Source organism: Cariama cristata, unplaced genomic scaffold (assembly GCF_000690535.1).
Source record: "Cariama cristata isolate BGI_N322 unplaced genomic scaffold, ASM69053v1 scaffold4407, whole genome shotgun sequence".
Lineage (NCBI taxonomy): Eukaryota > Metazoa > Chordata > Aves > Cariamiformes > Cariamidae > Cariama > Cariama cristata.
The window spans coordinates 8,824-16,943 of NW_009625960.1; the positions used below are offsets into that span (position 1 = coordinate 8,824).

The 8,120-nt window shown below is 36.7% G+C and overlaps 1 protein-coding gene across 1 annotated transcript in view; it reads left to right on the forward strand.

The window, feature by feature from the left end:
* Positions 1–8,120, forward strand: part of SUGCT (succinyl-CoA:glutarate-CoA transferase) — a 135,542-nt gene that overhangs the window by 7,946 nt on the left and 119,476 nt on the right. The window lies entirely within an intron of this gene.

Consider the following 8,120-nt stretch of genomic DNA (forward strand, 5'->3'; position numbering starts at 1 on the left):
TGATCAAGTGTTAAAATTAAAGGATCCGTGCATGCAAAGTCTACAGTTAAAATACAATTACTATAAAACATAGAAATTACAGATATTTTTAGACTGGTTTAAAATCTTAGTTACAAAGCTGTTATGCCTCTGAATTTCTGAAGAATAAATTGGCCTTTTTTTTTTTTTTTTAGTTACTGGGTATTGGTGTGATTTAATAAGAACCAAATAGCTTTTTAGTCTGTTGTGACAGACATTTGTGTGACAAATGTCTGAAGAAGACAAGAGCAGAAAAGCAATTATATTCAGGGCTTACTGAGAATCTCTTTGTTTAAATACACTGTGAGGTTGGTCAGTGGCTAGTTACCACAACGTTTTTCACATTTGCTTGTGCATGTAATCTCACAACTGGAATTTTTCAAGTGTGTTTTGAAATTTTATTTTTTGTTTAGCTGCTGAAAATTGGAAATTTCGTTTAGTTTTTGAAAATTGGCCGGTTAAAGTAGATCATGTGCAGGTGACAAGGCAGTGTGATCTGTGTAGCGCTTCGACTGAGAGTAACAGTTTATTTCTGAGCAGGAGGGGGCACTGTTTAAAAGGACAACATTGTTTTCAAATCAAAGCACTTTTTCCCATCTTTTCTGAAAGCCTCTGAAGGCAATATGTCTCGAAAGAATTTTGTAGTTTATTTTTGAACGATGGAAGCTACTCCTCTCAAGTTTCTGCCCCATCCCCTTGCTGTGCTAATTTGAGTGAATTGTGCTTACTCTCCTCTGGTGTACAGGTTTTACCAAAGATAGTGTTCCTCAGTTTTTTTTTGTCTCTTCCTTTTCTAGGAAGTAATACTTTGTATCGTGTGCAGGTTGCTTTGTATGTTGCTCATGACATTACAAAGTCTCGTTTCAGTATTTTATTTTCTGTTATTTCATTTCTTAAAATATGGATGCGATGCTTATTTTCCTGCCTTTTAAAGAAATGTTATTGCTGTAAAGACTTTTTCGTGTATTTATGCATGAAAGAAAATGAATACATAAAGATAGTCATAGAAGATCTTAGAAATAATCTTAGTTCGACCAAAAGAAACTATGAAGCAAAGATTTTTGGGATTGGTATTTTTATTAATGTGTTACTGTATTAATGTGTTACTGTAACAGATTCTTGAGGATTTGCAGTCTCTACCACAAAGAACTTAGTTTTAACTCTGAGTTTACAAATACTTTGACTCTACCAAACTGTTAATTTGTTTGCTGGCAAACGATATTGTTGTAAAAAGGCAAGAATTAGGTGGAAAGAATGGCAAAAGTTTGATAGAAGAAGTGTTGTGTGTCACCAGAGTTTCATATGGGTCTGAATCTGCAATTGTTGTATACGTAGCTTTTATTTAATGTACATAAAGTCCTTAGGATCCATAAATTAACACTTTTCTTCACAAATAATAAGTAAATCTTATGTGTCTCTTGAGTGATTCTGATGGATCTGTGATAAGGAAAGTAGTTCTTCACCTGTCTACATAAAAGTGAATAACAAGTCAAAAGAACCAGTATTTGGTGCTTCCCAATACATCGTGTTTTGTACTGCTAATTTGTAGCGGCTTCTCCTGAGAAGACGTAATGGTATAGTTTTGATGCGTATCCTACTTCGTCTCTAGTGTTTTCACAACAGGAAAGAAAAGCCAACTGCAGTGTGCTTTGCTGGGCAAAGGCTAGCCAAACTGTTCTTCAGATCCTCTAGTTTGTGAACTGACTGTGGTAAGATGCAGAACTGCCTTGGATTAGGTGCGGTTTGTGGACTTCCTCTTACCAAATTTTTCTGGCCTATAAAATTGAAGTGTCTGTGTCTTCATACCCACTCCTGCTCCTTACGATTGATGTTCTTGTGGTTTCTAGATGGTTGTAGTCTGGATATAATTACTTGGTACAAATTCATAGATTACCTGCTGACAAAATGAGAGCTTCTAATTAAAAAAAATGGTGTGCATTTCATAATACTGTATAATTTGGCAAAAGTAACTTCTTGATACTGTGAATTATTTATTGATAGCATACAAGTTGTGTTCAGAAGCTGACTGAAGCAGTGGTTGCAGTTGTCACTAGATAATAGCAACTATAGAAATGGTCTTGATCATTGATCTGCTCAAAAGTGAGTAAATTCTGTGACCCAAAATTACTAAAAAGAGGATTTTTTTGTTTGTTATTTAAAAAAGGCAAAATGACCTTAAAACTAGGCACAACAAATTGGAGGGGAGGCGGGGAGCACAAAAAAGGCCTGCATAGCAAAATGCATAGGCTGGTTGAGCCAAATAGCTAATGCAAGCAGGATGATGTGCAGAATGAAATTGGAATTAGGACAATTAACTGAGAATTTAAAAAGTTATGACAGTCTTTTAAATATATTAAAAGCAGCAATAATTTGGAGAATGAGGAAATTAAGGAAGCTGGAAACTGCAAAAAAGAAGATTGATATCTTGGTACCAGTCTTCAGTAAAAGATGTTTATAGAGAAATTTTCAACAGATGTATTGTTTTCTAATAATTGAAAATTCTGCACTGTTGGAGACTGGTATGTCAAAAGAGACATTGTCAGAACAAACTGGGTGTCGTGCTTCCAGTAGTCCTTAACGTGATTTAAGAACAAGGAGGCAGGTCTGGAAAACTGAAAGTTATACCTCTCTTAAGTAAACACAAAAATCACAGGGTTGCAAGCCTTGAGGTATGAACTTCAGTGCTGACAGTGATTGAATGAAGCATTTGGAGGGGGGGAAAAAGAAGCTTCTACCTGAGCTTGATTTGATAAGAGTAGAGCCTTCCAGCATTGGAAAAGAAAATCAAGCCTCTCCAATTTGTTAGTTTTTACATTATGCAGTTGGAAGATGGACAGATTAAAGACTTACTTTGTCATTTTCTTGGTAGCTTGAAGTTGTCTGTGAGTAGGCAGTTAAGAGAAGTTAGTAATTGGGATCTAGAGATAAAATAGTCTGAGAACAGTTTTTCAGGAGTTGAGTAGCAAACTGGATTTGTGGAGACAAATCATTATTGGTACAATATAATTACCTATCTATAACAGGGTAATAAACCTTGTGCTGTATATTTTGACTGTAGTAAAGTTTTTTACACTTTTGAGTAATGCTTTCCTAGACAAGCTAGGGAAACGTGATGTATAAGAAATAATAAAAAAATTGTTCAAGAGTGATCAGAAATTCCCTGATATCTTGGCTCTCATGTTATGTAAAGACAAACTATTGGTATTTCATGATTGACATGGAAGGCAATACTTCAGAACTGATGTTGCTGGATATTCTTTTTCTCAAATTAAGTGATGGACTAGAATGTAGATGAGCCCCAAATCATCATGTGATCATGAGCTAAAGGGCATTTGTTGTGAGTTTTAAAGTTGAGGGGCAGGGGGAATCTGGAGCTGGTTTACAGATAGAAGACATCACTTTCTTTACAGCCTTGTACTCTCCTTTAAAACGGTTTCTGGGGGTGTGGCTGACTCTTGGAAGAGTCATGGAGGGCTGGCCTCAGCAACTCTCTCAGGTTTTTCTTCCCAAAGCCAGGGATTTAAAGCATTCCCAACAGTCCCTGTGCCAGGACAGCCCTGTGGGCAGTCATGAGATGAACTCCTGGTGTAAAAGCTGCACTTTAATGACCTGAGAGCTCCCTGCAAAGCTGGAAGGGAGTAAATCTATGCAGCAAGATTAGAATAAAAATGACCTTGACCGACTTGTGTACACAAATAAAAGAGCAAGGGTAGAATTAAAGGTTGGAGCAAGTCAAAGGTACTGTGCTTATCAGAAATCATCAAGTCCTTTTAATGTAGTATGGGGAACACTGGGTTAGAGAAGGGTTCTCAGAAGACTTGGTGATGATGGTGGGGCATGGTCGAAGTTGAGCACAAGTCAATGATGTCATATTGTTAGATGAAAGACTAGTATCATACTGGATTATATAAAGACGAATATGGCCTAAATGACTGCTTCTCTGCCCTGCTCCACATTGGTAAGGTCTCAGTTGGAAGGCTAAGTCTGCTTCTGGGTACCGTATTTCAAAAATTATGTGGACAACTGAAGAGAGTTGGGAGAAGAACAATCTACAGGTGAAAAACATTGCATATGAAACATAGCTTGGAAATCTCAGGTTTTTTCCTGAAAAAAAAAAAAAGGTGCTATGATCAGAAGGAACTGTTGTGGCTATCTAACCATCTCTTCCTAAAGCATTCTGTACATCTTCACATAGCAATTCTTAAATGAACATCCTGATAGTATGTGAAAGCATTAAAAAAAAAAAAAATCCTTGCTTAATGTGTAGAAGTAGCCAAAATGCTACTTGATATTCAGAGAATGAGAGTGTTAGGAAAAGCAATATGAAGGAAAACTTTGGGAGCTAGTAATTAAAATAATAAGTGTTCAGACATGACAGTCGGAGAAGTGGATTGTCTTTGGTTTTCAGAGAGGTAAGTAATTGGGAATAGAAGAGCAGCATACAGAATAATAAGTGATACAAATATACTATTAGCCATTTTCTTTCTCAAGAGTAGTAAATAAAGGCATCCCATGAAGCTGGAAGACTGGATATTTAAAATTGGTAGGGCATTGCAGAGAAAATTTTGCCTTTTAATATTCTACAGAATTTGCTGCCTTATGTTATTAAGAGTAAGATGCTAGCAGAATTAAAAATGAAGGAGTAGACAATTATACAGATCAGGAGAACAGGCACAATTATTAAGATACTCGGGGGTTTGGAGCGAGCCAGCATGTAACTACTGACTTCTTCAAATACTGAACTAAGTGGTGTCAGTTGTTTGTGGTACACCTCAGGATCAATATGTGAAAGAAATTTAATAATCAAACTTAATGATGGTCTGATTTTGAGGAGGATAGGTTACAGGATGACCTTGCCGTTTTTAGAGAGATATTAATTGAGTACTTGAGTGCTTTTCTGCCCTGTGCTGATATGCTGCTTTGTAATTCTCAGTGGAAACCACATGTTTGCAAAGATTGGTAACTGGTTCCTGTTGCAGTAAAGAACGAGCTTTATGGCATGCAGCAGGAGCTTGAAGAGGTTATTATGCTTCTCATGTAGTTACTCTGATATCTGAGGTGGCCATCAATATATAATCAAATGTAGCGATGCTTTTAGGACAAGATTAATTCTCAATATGAATTTCTGCAAGAATTGGGAACAGTTTTAATTTATAAACCACAAGGGTTAAATACTGTAGGGCAATAGTCTCATACAGAAGTTAAAAAGTTATGACTGGAAGTTTACTTGATGTAAATCAAAGCCAAGGAGCTAGTTGTCTCTGTGCTGCCAGGGAGTAGGACAGTCTTTCAAACTATCATTCCTTCCTTCTTGCATTCACCGTATGAATAAAATATCTAAAGACTCTGATGTGACAGTTGGAATCTCTGTTTGTATTATACCATGTTTGCAAGCAGAATTTCTACAATTTGATATTTGGAAAAAATTTAATGTGGAAGAAGTAGGTTTTTATTATCTCATGAGTCCAAGATACCGGATTTCTTTCTAGACATCTAAACAGATTTGTGTCTCGCCCTGAAAAACTTCTGGTCAGACGTCATTTGAGTATGCAAGTTGTGTCAATTTTTCCTTTCGGCTGAGCCATCAAACCAGAAAACTTTAATGTAAAAAGGCAGAGAATTTGCTTATGTGAGGAAATTAATTGGCAGAAATGCAGATGTCCAAATACTACTTCAATGATGTAAAAGAAGTACTTTTTTTCATTATAATTTAGAAAAAAATTGTTTCTGCGATTGAAAAAACAATTCTTCTTTCCAAGAAATCAGTCAATCACCACAGCAGTGCATTAGTGTATCAGTGGTGGTCTTATGTGGTACACATTTCTGCTGGTAAATTCCCTGAGAGCACAACTTTGATCTGTTTATGCAACTTCTTTTCTTTACAAAAGTGAATTTTTGAGGCCAGTCAGAATACATTTACATTGCTCGATAGTCCTGTGTAGGAAAAAAACCTGGAGCGCTCTCTAAACCAGCATGGTAAATTGACTCGAGGGTATTATAGCTGCGTTGCATTTGCGGCCTAACTGACCGAGTCGTTTCTGATGGTGTAGTGGTATGTGCTGTCGGTGTAGTCTCAGTACTGCTTTAGGACCGAAAGATGATTTGTGTAAATGCAAAACTTCAGGAAGGAGACTCTGAAAAGAGATACCCATTGATTTAAAGGGAGATGGTGCTATGGTTGAGGTCTCTGAGAATTGCCCTTACTTATTTAGGGACTATCATCTTTTAAGAACTTGCTTCATTTTGGCAGTAAATATTAAGATAATATTGTACCTCTGCTTCACTCTATCTTGCAGAAAGTCACCTGTAAAGTCCCCAAAGCTCCTTTTGCTTGGCCCAAGACCCATTCCAGAACAGAGTCTGCTGCCTTAGGATTGGTGCTTTCTGGCCAGTATTTCTTCCCAGAGTGAAATACTTAGTGTATGGAGTATAACCTACAATCCTAACCACATGAAATTTAATTTTTGTAAGTGTTATTTTATATATAAAATAAAGCAAATATTGTTATAACCTTCCAGCAGTTGGCTCCTTTATTCAGAAATAAATTATGAGAACCAGTGGGAGCTTTTAATTTCTTTTCCCAGCCCATGGTGCCAATTACTGTCCTACTGCAGCACAGCTACACAAGCAGGGGGTTCTTTCTGGTGCTGTACAAGGAACTTGATCTTCATTTCTGCTGCTTATGAAGATCTCCTAAATCTTCCCTGCTGTCTGTTTTGTATCATAGGTGATCCATCTGCAAACGGGTGTTTGCCTTTCTGGACACAAATGGAAAAGATTATATGAGTGCATTAGACCCAGTATTTTTTTTTTCCATGCTGGATTTAGCGATGTATTTGGTGTGTGTAGGTTTTTTTTAATATAGACTTAGGTTATTTTGTGATAATTTTTAGTTTTAATCGGAAAAAAAAATCCTAATCATTCTGAGGAAGAGTGGGAAACAATGACTCTGCTGTTAATCAGACTTGCAAACAGAGGACGAATAATGGGATTACTTTGAATTACTTCTACTTTATTGTTCACATCTTTTAATACTTTGTTTTAAGGACCATATGTTTTAGAAGCCTGATTAATAGGATTTGATTTTTTTGAGATCGCTTGTTAAAATATTGTAATGTTGTTCAAAATCCTCGCAGATATTTTGTTTGTTTGTTCTTGTTTATTGTAATTAAGTAAGTTGAAAGTGCCTGCTTAGTCTAAGCCCCTGAAACTGGCAAAGATTTTCTGTGTGTCTTACTCCTAAGCAGTTGATTTGGGAAGTGTCACATAACTTACCTCTCAATTCTCTCATGCTGTAAAGATGAACCATGAATTAAAAAAAAAAAAAAGACTTAAACCCATATCTACTTATTTTGGAAGGCTCTCAGCTGCAAACTGTTGGAAGCTGGGATAGTACTCCAGAAAAATATTAGACAGGCTTATCCTGTTTGTATTGGCATCTGTCCATCTGTCTTTCTCCATTCTTGGAGGTAGAATATGTAGCTAGCTGGGCCTTGAGTCTGATCTAGTGCATTTGTTTTCATATTCCTGTGCTACTCTATGCTTTTTAGACACCAGCTAAACTTCACATTCATTATCACAGCTCAGACGGCACAAGGACAGATTTGCTGTGCTTTTGGTCCCTCCAGAGTGTGATCAACAGAACTGTTGCCCAAATACCAATTGCTGGACTAAGTCCCCTTAAATACACCTCTCCAACCCATTTGGAGAACAGGAATTTGCAAAAGGTCGCAGAGTAAAATGTGACCCAGCACGGTTTGACAGAGGTGCGTGACAGAGCAATTCAGCTTGGTAGCTCTTAACTGGAGGAGAAGCGAAATGGACTTGATTTTTGGATTTTTTTTTTTTTCTAGTGGTGATGGCAACAATACTTTTTAACCAGTATTATACACACAAAGTGTGTATTCAATTCAGGAATGACTGAAATGTTAGTATCACAAAGGTGCATTTTTAGGATGTTTCAGAATAAACCCAAACTTTAAAGAGATCTCCTTGTACAAGACTAATGTGGTTATGCTCTGTCAAGATGCAGAACTAAAGGATAATTTTCCTACTCAAAATAAATTCATGTTGCTGGTGAGTTTGGTGTTTGTTTCCACACC